The sequence below is a fragment of the Henckelia pumila genome, chromosome 2 (genome assembly GCF_033568475.1).
Source record: "Henckelia pumila isolate YLH828 chromosome 2, ASM3356847v2, whole genome shotgun sequence".
Classification (NCBI taxonomy): domain Eukaryota; kingdom Viridiplantae; phylum Streptophyta; class Magnoliopsida; order Lamiales; family Gesneriaceae; genus Henckelia; species Henckelia pumila.
In genome coordinates, this window is record NC_133121.1 from 48,573,345 (window position 1) to 48,587,933 (window position 14,589).

A 14,589-nucleotide genomic window follows, 5' to 3' on the forward strand; every position below is an offset into this window, starting at 1 on the left:
TGCATCCAGTTCTTTCTCGACTCAATTCAACTCAACTAACAACAACTAAACTCAACAAAAATTTTATCTATGAAATTCAAAACTCAACTTTCAACCAAACAACTAAATCAAACATTGATTCACCCCCCCAAACTTAATGTAATCATTGTCCCTAATGATTAAAAATAATAAAAAGAACAAGGGAAACATACCTTCGACACCGACCATCAGTACTCGGCGTCATCATCATCATCTCCATGGAAAGAAGGTGCAGCATCAGCAGTATCATCAGAAGACCACTGCGGAGGAGGTGGATAAGGCACAACAGTGGGCGGATAATTTTGGGCGAGAGCAGCAGTGAAGTTATGCATATATGTCATATGTGCTCGCATCATCTTCCACTACTTCTTCATCTGAGTAAGCACGGCTGTAGAATTATCACGAGTAGAATACTCAGTGGCTGGATGCGTCGGTAGTGACATAGGTCCTTCCAAATAGGAAGGTGCTGGCTCAAAGTGTGGTAGTGGCTCAGAGGGCTGCGGTGGTTCAGCTGCTTGTTCAGAAGTACTGACTGCTTTCTTCTTCTTATCTCGTTTCAAAGCACCAGTAATTTTTATAGGACCCCCGTATCTGAAGAATCTGCTCAGTATCATCCCACAAAACACCGACACTCTGACAAAGCTCAGTAATCAAAGAAGAATGGGGTAAACTGATAGTCGAAGATCCCCTAGCAGCAGCAATGATAGACTCTTGAATTACCCTCCCAGCATCAACAAATTTTCCGGTCACAATGCAGTAGACAAGAGTGGCCTTAGCCTTTGTCACATTTGATGTATGCCCAGATGGCAACATCCTGGCAGCTACAAACTCATGCCAGTTATTCGCTTCACGTCGCAGAAAAATAGATGAAAATGTAACAGGCTCGTGCCTTGCATTTTTCTTCCATTTCTCCCCCTCATGGCACAAAGTTTGAAGTACCAAATCATCGGGAAATGGAACATTTTTGAATGCCTGATACTCATCATCTTCAATGTTTGGCATGTCATAAAAATCATTAATTGTGCGTCTCTCAAACGCCACCAATTTACCTCTAACTCTAACCTTGAAATTCACATCTTTTACCATTAGATTGGCGTAAAACTCGCAAACCAAATATATAACAACCTCTGACGGACTCTTAACAAACGTTTCCCATCCTCTTCTTCTTGCTTCAATTAGTGGAGGAGCATCAAGCTCTCTCTGGCTCATTCCTCGTTCTTTTTGCATCCCCTTCTCACTCAACTCAACATAATAAGATTCGGCTATAGCATTCCAAAACCGATGACGATCATATGGGGCAGTGGAGGATGAAGACAGTGCTCCCTTACCCTTAGTCTTCGGCGGCATTGTAACTCAACAATTCAATGCAAATCAAATGACTCAATCAATTTAACACAGTCTCAAATACACGGCACATCAACAAACACTTTGCGTGCACATCTTCAATGATAACTACTAAACGACCATCAAACCATCTCAAAACAAAAATATCAGAGAACTCACATACACCGTGATAGCAGTTTCACAATGTCTCAAATTTGGAGAAAAATTGAAGCTGATTACCTATTCAATAAGAAATTGGCACAAACCCTTCATCAAGTCTCTGTTCCTGTGCTGTGCGAGTGTCAAGGAGAAATCAGAGATGAAATCAGAGATTCTCTGTTATCAAGATGAAATCCCAAAAAAAATGCTATTAATCTGGATGATCGGAGTATTTTCGGAGGCAATTGGTGCACGAATAGGAGAATTTGAGAGAGATAGTGACTTCTGTGAACAAGAGCTGTGATGCAATTTTAAATATGCTCAGGATCCGTGTGCGCAAGATTTGCGCGTTCCATATGCGCGTTTGCGCTCTATTGTTGCGCAATTGCGCTAATTGTAGCGCAGATGGGACTCTCTTGTTTGCGCTGGGTATGCGCGGATGACATGCGCGATTGCACTAATCCAAGCGCAGACGAGGATTTGTTTGCGCTAGTGTTGCATCAGTGATCCAAAGCGTGAGCGCGGGCGCTTAATAGGAGTGGCACGGGCGCGCCTTGAATTCGCAAAATAACGTCGATTTCGTCCAGGTAAGGCGCGGGCGCTCAGAAAAATGGGGTGGGCGCACCGTCTGCTCGACTTTGAGATTTCTAGAGCCTGAAAAATTTTGAAAATTAAGAAAAATTAAGCTCAAAAAATTGAAAATAAAAAAACTTAAAACAATTAAATAAAAAAAATTAAATAAACTAAAAATAAAAGCAAATAAAATAAAATAAAAATGCTTGGGTTGCCTCCCAAGTAGCGCTTGGTTTAAAGTCGTCAGCCCGACTTTCACCGGTGTTAGATCTTCCCTTTTTCCTTCACACGCCAAATAAATTCCACGATCCGCCGTTTAAGTTTTGCTCTCTTTTTCGTGGCCTTCATTGGTGGTAAATTTGGATTTTTCTTCTTTGACGATTTAACCGCAATATTATCTCTTTGACAGCCCTCTAGCTTCACAACCGGCTCAATTAAGCATAATTTTTCGATGGGTGGATTAGGTGCTTTCATAAATAGATTAAAAATCACCCGTTCGCACTCCACACCCATCGACAATTCACCCTTTTTCACTTCAATTTTTGCATCAGCCGTAGCCAAAAATGGACGTCCAAAAATCAACGGAGCCCCATGATCCGCTTCAATATCCAAGATCACATAATCCGCTGGAAAGATAAATTTATCCACCTTCACTAGAACATCTTCAACAATGCCAAGGGGATATGTAATGCTCCGATCCGCCAATTGCAATGAAATCTTAGTCGATTTCATGTCTCCCAACTCCAAGGACCTATAAATAGATAACGGCATTAAATTAATACTGGCCCCTAAATCACAAAGTGCATTATTAAAATAAGAACCACCAATGGAACAAGGAATAGTAAAACTCCCTGGATCCTTAAGCTTTTGTGGCATTTTCTTTTGAAGCACCGCACTGCACTCTTCAGTCAGATTGACAACCTCGTTCTCTAGCAGTCTCCTTTTCTTGGACATCATCTCCTTGATGAATTTTGCGTAGTTCGGCATTTGTTCCAAAGCTTCAGCAAAGGGGATGTTGATGTGAATTTTCTTGAAAATCTCCAAGAATTTGGAGAACTGCTCATCCAATTCCTTCTTCTTGAACCTCTGTGGGTAGGGAAGTGGAGGCTTGTACATCGGTTTTGGCTCAGTTTTAAGCTCCTTCTCTTCGAGTTCCTTCTCTTTCTCGACATCAGCTGCATGTTCCTGGACTCCAACTTCTTGTCCACTCCTCAACTCTATGGCCTTACACTATTCTATGGGATTCACATCAGTATTGCTAGGAAACTGGCCTCTGTTATTATCCTTCAGTGCGTTCGCCAATTTCCCTATGCTAGTCTCCATGGATTGCAACACAGCACCCATGTTGGCCATGTGCGTCTCCAAGCTGTCAAGGCGAGACTCAGTTCTCGCCATCCTCTTACCTGATTCCTACACAAAGGTACTAACTATGTCCTCCAAAGACAGCTTACCATCACCCTTATTAGTATTGTTAGCATATGAAAAATTTTCATTATTCCTCAAACTAGGGTGATAAGCATTAGGAACCGGATTACCTCTGTAAGCTCCATAACCTCGGTAGCCATTAGGATGGATATAATTAACTTCCTCTGGGTTATGTGATCCCTCAACTCCAATGGAATCTGCAACGGTGATCTTATTCAAAGAAGCTACCTGTGTAGTCAGTGCAGATAATTGGGCCGTGATAGATGTGAGAGGATCTACTGCATACACTCCAGCTGGCTTCTTGACTCCCACTCGCTCAGATGGCCATTGAAAACTGTTTATCGTCATCTGTTCCAGCATATCATAGGCTTGAGCGGGGTCCTTTGCAAAAATAGTTCCTCCAGAAGCAGAATCCACGTTCATCCTCGTAGGTGCATTCAGTCCGTTGTAAAACCACTCGATCTGTTCCCAATCTGCAAAATTATGGTTAGGACAACGTCTAAGTATTTCTTTGTACCTTTCCCACGCCTCGTAAAGCTATTCAGAATCCATCTGCCTGAAAGTGCTGATCTCTATCTTCAACTGGGTAGACCTTGGCAGGTGGAAAATATTTAGCAAGAAATTTTTCTGCCATCCCCTCCCAAGTAGTGATGCTTCCAAGCGGCAGTGATTGCAACCAACTTCTGGCTTGATCCCTGACAGAAAACGGAAACAAGCGTAAACGAATAATATCCTCAGGAACACCGTTAAATTTTACCATATCAGTAATTTCTAAAAAGGTCCTGAGATGCAAGTGAGGATCAGCTGTGGCACTCCTATTAAATTGGTTCGATTGAACCATATTGATCAAGGCCGGCTTTAGCTCAAAATTGTTGGCATTGATTGTTCCTCGAGCTATTCCAGAGTAGTGAGCCTGGATCGTCGGCCTTAAGTGATCTCTGATAGGCACCAGGGGAGCTTGATTCACATTCTCTTCAGCCATGTTATAAATTTCTTCTCTTCTCGCTCTTCTCAAAGCACGTGCAGTTCGTTCGATCTCCGGATCAAAAAGTAGAGAATTCACACTTTGAGATCGTCGCATAAACTTCAATTAAAATTAAGAAGAATTTAATTAGTAACTTCAAAATAAAATAAAAAAAACTCTAAATTAAAATCTAGACTAATTGGTAACAAGACTAAAAAAATAATCAAAATTACTCCCCGGAAACGGCGCCAAAAACTTGTTGTGAAAATTCCTCGCAAGCGTACGAGTGTCAAGTTTTAATATAGTGATTAAATCAGATATCGATCTCATAGGGAGTAAAATGAAAATATTTAGTGCTTGTAATTAAAATAGTCTAAACTTTATCTAGAAAATCAATAATCAAGAATTTTGCAATAAAAATAAATAATCAGTGAAGTTTTTATAGCACGCACACAACTTGCAGATATAATCAATCAGAGAAAATTGGTCTAGAGGTATAGATTTCACTTGGTTTCAACAACAGTCAATCCTAAATGATTAATCTTCATAAATTCCAATCAATTAATAACCAAGAACACTTACGTATATTATTTCCCTCTCCCGAGCAACAAATAATGTTTATCAACTATAATTCAATTCCAATATTCCTATTAAGAATTTATCACAGTGATCTATCACAAAACAATGTTCTTTTTAAAAGCTCTGTTAAAATCATACACTCTCCCGAGCTATATAAATAATTAACAGTGTAGTTCTAATGTCCTATTCAAAATCCTCTCTCCCGAGCAAGGATATCAAATAAATATAACAAATCAATTATTGTTCAGATAATTGAAAAGACAATCAATTCTAGAAAAATAATTAATTTAGAAGAAACTCAATCCAATAAAATCAAAAATTCATGAAAGCGTCTACACCAGGTTCCATCCGACCTCTAGTCTCTAAAAATTTAGTTCATAATAAAATTCTGAATAAACCAAAACATGTTCAAAAATCTAAACATATTCAGAATAAAGTAAAAGTAAAAAATCAAATCCGTCGTCGACGCCGTGTCCGGTCGATCGAACTCCGTCTTTGTTCTTCAAATTAAGCTCCAGAAATCCTCAACAAAATCTCACGATTAATTCTCTGATCTCTAGTGGATGTGTGTGGCGGCTTCCCCCTTTTTTTCTGACAAAGAATTCCCTTTTATATCGCTCAAGAAAAAGCCCACTCAAAAGCCCACGAAAATAATTGCCCAAAATAATTAAAACAGATATACAGCGACGGGGCGGGCGCGCTATAGACGGCGCAGGAGCGCCTTAGTCTCGACTTAAATCTCACATAAACAAAGCAGTAGCGCGTTAGCACATCTGGGAGCGCTAACAACAAGTGCTGATCATGAAGCCCAATTTAAAAGCCCATTCTATTCCTTCTTGTCTCTGATCGTTTCTTTCTTTCTTCATCTTTTCTTTCTCTTTTATTTTATTTTCTTCTCTTCTTTTTCCTCCCTTTTTCACATAAAATCAATAATTCCCTACACTCACAAAAACAACAAAATACCCCCATAACTGCTCGAAACAAACAATTAATAATTAAAATCATATATAAATTAAGTGTATAAAGTACACTTATCATGTAACGCCCGGAATTATTTAATTTTAATCCGAGAATAATTAATTTGGGAATATTTGGAGTTTGGATTTAAATTCTACTATTCTTAAATTGATTAGGATTGAAATTGAATGAATTGAGTAATTGAGGACTGAATTGCTATTTTGGAAGAGTTGAGGGGCCAAAGTGCAATTAGGGGATTTGAGTGGGACACTTGTTATGTTTAAACCTTGCTCACGTGTGAAACACTAAATTCCATCAGATTTCTCAAAGTTGAAGGAGAAAGAACCGAGAGCAACTTTCCAAGAAATCTCCAATTCATTTCTTCTTCTTCAAATTTCTATATCTTGAGCTACGGTTATCCGAATTCGATTCCGAAAGATGTTTTGGAATCCTCTCGACAAGACCTTCGATTTGATGTAAGTTTTTCTGTCTTTCATGTTGGTTTGAGAATTCGAAATGGACAGGGATCAGAAGTTGGAATGAATTTGATGGTTTTGATCTTCTAGCTTTGATGTTCTTGAAGTTTGGTTAAAGAGTGATGTGTATATCATGTCCTTATGATTTCCAGATATGTTTCAATTGATATATACTTGCTGATATGTTGAGTTGAGTTGTTGAACATCTGATATGAATGTTAGAAATGATTTAGAGTTGTTCGGGATCGCCGAAGTAATACCGAAATGCCGTCGAACTCTTGAATCGAAATGATTTGCTATTGTTCTTGGAATCTGAAGTTGTTGAAATGTTAGCTGATGATTCCTTGTTTGTTATTCTATGATTTCAGTGTGTAAACAGGACAAGTGAACTCGAGAACGTTGAATTCGAAACCGATAGAAGAGCACACAAGGTTGGTTGAGTTTCCTTTGAAGTTATTGTGGAAGGTTGAGTTGATACTGAACAGAATTTGAGTTGTGTTTGGTAATTGATCTTGGACAGAACTGGACAAGCTCAAAGACATCCTAGACATCACATTTGAAAGGTAAAAGTGGACTACTATTTGATTGGGATTACAACTCGAGATGGTTTGTATCGAGTTCCCTCAATTCACATACTTGTTTGTTTAAGTGCTCTTATGTGTTTTCCTTTGATTACTTGGATAAGTCTTTGATATAATGAATGCTTTGATTATGATATATGTTGCATTCATCTTGATGACTTATTCCTTGAATTTGAAATGAACGGACACGTTCGAATAGACGATTTGAGGGATTGTATATGTATGGCCTGGGTGGTTGTTTTAGCCTAGTGTCTGAACTACATATATAATGGCTTCAAAGTCTAGAGGAGCAAGATAGTAGCCCCACTTCGATAGGGTGTGTCGGTGGATTAGCTATGATATCTTCTTCTCGGGATCCCAGTCGATGAATGACGAAATGAACCTTGTTTTGAAAGCATGCATTGTATTTACTTCTATATCATGATTGTGATATTGATTATGCATGTTTAGTTGCTTTTACTGGGAAATCTATTTCTCACCGGAGTTATCCGGCTATTGTTTTGTTGTATGTGTCTTTGCAATAGGAGGAAGTAGAACCGGGCAAAGGCGGACTTAAAGAACAAGGGATGAAATCGATATAGCGTGAGGATCCGAGTTAGGAGTTATGTGTGCTGTCATGAAGTTTATTGAGTCTTAAACATGATCATGTTAGAAGATACTTGTACCAAGACTTGTAGATGATTGAGTTGTGGTTTTGTTGATGTTTATAGGATTGGAAATATGTTGTAAATCCTTGAATCAACATAAGGTGTCTTGAACTTGATATATGACAATGTTATTGCATGTTATGAGAATTATGATTATGTTGTAAAGCCTTGGAATGGTTTATTCCTAGCATTAAAAGCATGTTAGAATGCATGGTAGTTGTTATGCTTGATTTCATCATGTCTAGACTTTGGTAGGACATGATCTTGAATCAATCATAGGCATGATCTCGTTTTTGACAGCAGCTGAGCCATTATTTTTTTTCAGTTGGTTTGGCTGGCGCACGGGCGAGCTCCTGCTCGCGCGCGCGCGAGCCATTCCAGGGGACCTCGGTCCCATTGTTCGGCGCGCGCGTGAGGGGTGATGCCCGCGCGTGCGCAGTGCAACTTATTTAAAAAAAAAATTTTTTTTTTTAATTCTTTTGTTTAGACTTTGATTATTGTCTAACATGGTTTAATAATGATTAATGAGATTAATGAGAGATTAGAACTCGGGTCATCACAACAGGTGGTATCAGAGCAAGACAATTCTGGACTTAGATAGACAATGAGTGGGGTAGATCGAGTCATCTGCTTTACTTATTTATGATCTATGCTATGATTTAATTACGTGATTGAATTACATGGTTTAAATGATAGCATGATTTACTCTCAAGTAATTTATTACAGTATTGTATTTATTTTATTTGAAAGTATGAGTACTATAATTAACGACACATGTTTACTGGAATATTTGGAATGATTAGAGGCATGTGATCTGTTAATTATGATATGCTACCTGATTATCGGAATTGATTGGAAGCATGTCTTGTTGAGTACTTGTTCTTCGATTCTTTATTTACACATGAATCAGAACCGAGTCTTGATCAGAGGTAAGATGATCGGAGAAGGACTGAGATAATTTGATGATTTGGTATTCTAACCATGTTGATAATCAGATATGTCTCGAAGACCAGGCCGACCTCCTCTGAGACCCCATGTTCCTATTCCTCTGCCAGAACAGACAGTTCATACTCCACCGACAGTTGTCACACCGATAGTGCCTCGAGCTACTGCAGTGCCGAGTAATGAACAGGGAAGTACGTCAAGAGATATGACTGATATGACAGCAACTCCTATGGAAACACTTCTGAAACGTTTCCAATCCTACAAGCCGCCTACTTTGAAAGGTATAGAAAATGCTGTTGAATGCGAGGGATGGCTTGATGATATGGAGATGCTATTTGATTCACTTGACTACGGGGATGAACGGAGAGTTAGATTGATTGGGCACCAGTTGCATGAAGTTGCGAAGAGCTGGTGGTTCACTACAAAAAGAGCTTTGGAGCGTAGAGGAACTGTACTGACTTGGAATGTCTTCAAAACTGAGTTCTACCAACGCTTCTTTCCTGTGTCTTACCGCAAGGATAAAGGGGCTGAGTTTGCAAATCTGAAACAGGGAAATTTGAATATCGAAGACTATGTTGCAAAATTCTCTACATTGCTACGTTTTGCTCCACATGTTGCTGACAGTGACGAGGCTATGGCTGATCAGTTTATCAATGGCCTGAGTCCGGATGTTTTTACACTGGTGAATACAAGGCGACCGAATACCTTTGCTGATGCCTTGAATAGTGCCAAGGGAGCGGAAGCTGGTTTGATACAGCAGCGAGGAGCTTCGTATACCACACAACCTCTGAGACAGTCACAACTTGCAGCTCCAACTCCGCAACAGCAACCTTTTCGATTTGAAGGTGGTAGTAGCAGTGGAAAGAAAAGGTTCTTGCAAGAAAGAGGAAAACAGTTTAAGAAGTCTGGGAGCAGTTCTTCGAGTTCCAGTAGTACGAAGGAGAAGTCAGGAGTGTTCTGCAACAGTTGTGGTGGAAATCATCCAACCGATCAGTGCCGAGGTGTATCTGGGAGGTGCCATATATGCCAGCAGACAGGTCATTTTGCAAGGGTGTGTCCTCAGAGAAATACTGGACAGGCAAGAGGTGCAGAGTCATGACGATCAGTGGCTCAACCTGGAAGACAGGCCTCTTCTGTTCATTCTTTCCAGCCAGCACATACACAGCAGCAGACTCGACCAGGTGGAAGTCAGGCAGGCAATAAGCCTCAGAGACAGCAGGCTCATGTCTTTGCTTTGACTGAGGAGCAGGCACAGGGAGCACCTGATGAGGTGATTGCAGGTAACTGTTCTATTTCTGGTTATTCTGCTTATGTGTTGTTTGATACCGGTGCATCCCATACGTTTCTATCTGCCAAATTTGTTGCATTGCATTCTTTGCTTGTTGAGTCATTACCTGTTGTAGTATCTGTTTCTTCTCCTTTGGGGAGGGGTCTTATCTTGATTCAGATAGTAAAGAATTGTGTACTACAGTATGAGGGTAATGAGATTGAGATCGATTGTTTTGTACTTGGTATGTCTGATTTTGATTGTATTATTGGGATTGATATGCTGAATAAGTACAGAGCTACCGTCGATTGCTTTCAGAAGGTAGTGAGATTCAGACCTGAGATGGCTGGAGAATGGAAGTTCTATGGTAAGGGTTCACGTGCTAAGATTCCTCTTATTTCTGTATTATCTATGACCCGACTTTTGCAGAAAGGAGCGGAGGGATTTCTTGTTTATGCAGTGGATTTGTTGAAACCTAGCCTGAACCTGGCTGACTTGCCAGTGGTTAGTGAATTTGCGGACGTCTTTCCGGATGAGATTCCAGGATTACCTACGTATCGTGAGATTGACTTCAACATTGAACTGATGCCTGGAACTGCACCGATTTCGAAAGCACCTTATCGAATGGCACCAGTTGAACTGAAAGAATTGAAGGAACAGTTAGAAGATTTACTGGCCAAGGGATACATTCGACCCAGTGTTTCTCCTTGGGGAGCTCCAGTTCTGTTTGTCAGAAAGAAAGACGGTTCAATGAGATTGTGTATTGATTACCGGCAACTGAACAAGGCTACGGTAAAGAACAAATACCCTTTGCCTCGTATTGATGATTTGTTTGATCAGTTGCAGGGTTCTTCGGTGTATTCCAAGATCGATCTGAGATCTGGATACCATCAGCTGAGAGTTAGGGATTCTGATATTCCTAAGACTGCGTTCAGAACCAGGTATGGCCATTATGAGTTTATAGTTATGCCGTTTGGTTTGACGAATGCTCCAGCTGTATTCATGGCTTTGATGAACCGAGTATTTCAGAAGTATCTCGATGATTTTGTGATTATCTTTATTGATGATATTCTGATATATTCCAAGAATCAGATTGATCATGCTGAACATCTGAGAACAGTTTTGAAAACCTTACGAGCCGAGAAATTGTATGCTAAACTTTCGAAATGTGAGTTTTGGCTGAAACAGGTTGTCTTTCTTGGACATATTATATCTGGAAATGGTATTTCTGTGGATCCAAGTAAAGTAGAAGCAGTGATCAGTTGGTCAAGACCGACATCTGTTCCTGAGATCCGGAGTTTTATGGGATTGGCTGGGTATTATCGTCGATTTATCAAAGATTTTTCCAGTATTGTGAAGCCAATTACTCAGTTAACTCAGAAAAAATGCTCCTTTTATCTGGTCTCAAGCTTGTGAATCTAGTTTTCTTGAGTTGAAGACACGACTGACCAGTGCACCAGTCTTGACGATTCCTTCAGGTACTGGTGTTTTCACTGTTTACTGTGATGCATCTCATCGAGGATTAGGATGTGTGTTGATGCAGCGAGGACATGTGATTGCTTATGCTTCGAGACAGTTGAAGCCTCACGAAACCAGATATCCGATTCATGATCTTGAATTGGCCGCCATTGTATTTGCTTTGAAGATTTGGCGACATTATCTGTACGGGGAGCAGTTTGAGATTTATTCTGATCACAAGAGTCTGAAGTATCTATTTTCACAGTCAGAATTGAATATGAGACAGCGGAGGTGGCTTGATTTGCTTAAAGACTTTGATTGTGAGATTAAGTACTATCCAGGGAAATCGAATGCGGCAGCAGATGCACTCAGTCGAAAGGTATGTTCTTTGTCCTTATCGACGATTGGTGTATCGAATTTGATTGAAGACTGTTGTCTGTCTGGGTTAGTATTTGATACGAATTATCAAACTCTTCGACTCTATCAAATGCAAGCTGAACCAGCTTTATTGGTAAGAATTCGAGATGCTCAGAAACTTTATCAGAATATACAGAATTCGATTGAGAAACTCAGATCAGGGCATGTATCTGAATATCGGGTTCGAGATGATCTTCTTTATGTTCACAATCGCCTTGTAGTGCCTGATATTTCTGATGTGCGACAACAACTACTGACAGAGGCGCATTGTAGTCGTTATAGTATTCATCCTCGAGGTAGGAAGATGTATAATGATCTGAAAACTCGATACTGGTGGAAACCAATGAAGTCTGATATCACTGATTTTGTATCTCGGTGTCTGAACTGCCAACAGGTAAAGGCTGAAAGGAATAAACCGCCTGGCTTGTTACAGAGTTTATCCGTGCCTGAATGGAAATGGGATCATATTTCCATGGATTTCGTGACGAGATTACCTCGATCTTCTAGAGGTTATGATGCTATCTGGGTGATTATCGATAGATTGACGAAGTCTGCGTGTTTTATACCTTATCGTATGACGTACAGACGTGATCAGATGGCAGAAATTTATGTCCGTGAAATTGTTAGATTACATGGTGTGCCGAAGTCTATTGTATCAGATCGTGATCCTCGATTTACATCTCACTTCTGGCATAGCTTAAAGAGTGCTTTGGGTACTCAGCTTCGTTTGAGCACAGCTTATCATCCACAAACAGACGGGCAGTCTGAGCGTACCATTCAGACATTGGAGGACATGTTGAGAGCTGTAGTGCTTGATTTTGGCACGAGTTGGCAAGATTCATTACCTCTTTGTGAATTCTCGTACAACAACAGCTATCAATCGAGTATTGGAATGGCTCCTTTTGAAGCTTTATACGGAAGAAAATGTCGATCTCCTTTGTACTGGGATGATATTTCTGAAGTACCTGATATTGGTCCTGATATGATCCGTGATATGAATGACCAGGTGAAGCTTATTCAGAAACGAATGAAGACAGCTCAAGATAGATAGACGAAATATGCCAACATTCGACGTCGACCTTTGTCTTTTGAACAGGGGGATCGAGTATTTTTGAAGATTTCTCCGTTCAGAGGCACTGTCAGATTTGGCAAGCGAGGGAAGTTGTCTCCACGATATATTGGTCCTTATGAGATTCTGGAGAAAATAGGCAATCTTGCCTATCGATTAGCTCTTCCTCCGGCGTTATCTGGAATACATGATGTCTTTCATGTATCAATGCTTCGAAAGTATCTTTCTGATGAATCTCATGTACTTCAATCTGATGAAGCTGAACTCGACGAGACTTTGAGTTATTTCGAAAAGCCGATTCAGATTCTTGATCGTAAAGAGAAGCAACTTCGTACGAAGACTATTCCGCTTGTGAAGGTTCAGTGGAGTCGTCATGGTATTACAGAAGCGACTTGGGAGACTGAATCAGATATGAGACAACGATTTCCAGAGTTATTTTCTTGATGTGAGTCTCCTTTAGTTTTCTGTTATCTGATATCTGTGATATGATTTGTTGATATTACTAAGATTTCGAGGACGAAATCGAGTCTTAGTGGGGGGGAATTGTAACGCCCGGAATTATTTAATTTTAATCCGAGAATAATTAATTTAAAAATATTTGGAGTTTGGATTTAAATTCTACTATTCTTAAATTGATTAGGATTGAAATTGAATGAATTGAGTAATTGAGGACTGAATTGCTATTTTGGAAGAGTTGAGGGGCCAAAGTGCAATTAGGGGATTTGAGTGGGACACTTGTTATGTTTAAACCTTGCTCACGTGTGAAACACTAAATTCCATCAGATTTCTCAAAGTTGAAGGAGAAAGAACCGAGAGCAACTTTCCAAGAAATCTCCAATTCATTTCTTCTTCTTCAAATTGCTATATCTTGAGCTACGGTTATCCGAATTCGATTCCGAAAGATGTTTTGGAATCCTCTCGACAAGACCTTCGATTTGATGTAAGTTTTTCTGTCTTTCATGTTGGTTTGAGAATTCGAAATGGACAGGGATCAGAAGTTGGAATGAATTTGATGGTTTTGATCTTCTAGCTTTGATGTTCTTGAAGTTTGGTTAAAGAGTGATGTGTATATCATGTCCTTATGATTTCCAGATATGTTTCGATTGATATATACTTGCTGATATGTTGAGTTGAGTTGTTGAACATCTGATATGAATGTTAGAAATGATTTAGAGTTGTTCGGGATCGCCGAAGTAATACCGAAATGCCGTCGAACTCTTGAATCGAAATGATTTGCTATTGTTCTTGGAATCTGAAGTTGTTGAAATGTTAGCTGATGATTCCTTGTTTGTTATGCTATGATTTCAGTGTGTAAACAGGACAAGTGAACTCGAGAACGTTGAATTCGAAACCGATAGAAGAGCACACAAGGTTGGTTGAGTTTCCTTTGAAGTTATTGTGGAAGGTTGAGTTGATATTGAACAGAATTTGAGTTGTGTTTGGTAATTGATCTTGGACAGAACTGGACAAGCTCAAAGACATCCTAGACATCACATTTGAAAGGTAAAAGTGGACTACTATTTGATTGGGATTACAACTCGAGATGGTTTGTATCGAGTTCCCTCAATTCACATACTTGTTTGTTTAAGTGCTCTTATGTGTTTTCCTTTGATTACTTGGATAAGTCTTTGATATAATGAATGCTTTTATTATGATATATGTTGCATTCATCTTGATGACTTATTCCTTGAATTTGAAATGAACGGACACGTTCGAATAGACGATTTGAGG